Raw genomic sequence first — 387 nt, 5'->3', positions numbered from 1 at the left:
GCCCCGCCAGAGTCGGTGCCGGCCCGGGGAGATACCAGGGACGACAAGGAGCAGCTCCCCGTCCCCACCCAGCCCCTGCCACCACCAGGCTGCCGTCTTGGAAGTCAAACGCTCCCCCCCGACAGGTCCCGCGATCACCGTCTGCGTGCTCACATGGGACTCTTGAACTTGCTAACCAGTGCCATTCAGGGTTTTTTATTTCCCCTCCCCTCGGAAGGCAAGGAAAAAAAAAAAAAAAAGACATTTCGACACTTGGGGGCTCCCTATTCATTCTCAAAAAGTCCTTAATGCTGAATTGAAGGTGCTCTTAATTCTAATTTATTCCTGTTTGAGAAGGGTCGGGAGGAGAGGACCGATCGCGGCGCCGCGGCGGGAAGCGGGGCTGGC

The sequence above is a fragment of the Egretta garzetta genome, unplaced genomic scaffold (genome assembly GCF_000687185.1).
Source record: "Egretta garzetta isolate BGI_Z169 unplaced genomic scaffold, ASM68718v1 scaffold215, whole genome shotgun sequence".
NCBI classification, from domain to species: domain Eukaryota; kingdom Metazoa; phylum Chordata; class Aves; order Pelecaniformes; family Ardeidae; genus Egretta; species Egretta garzetta.
Note: the sequence above shows the minus strand (reverse complement) of the source record.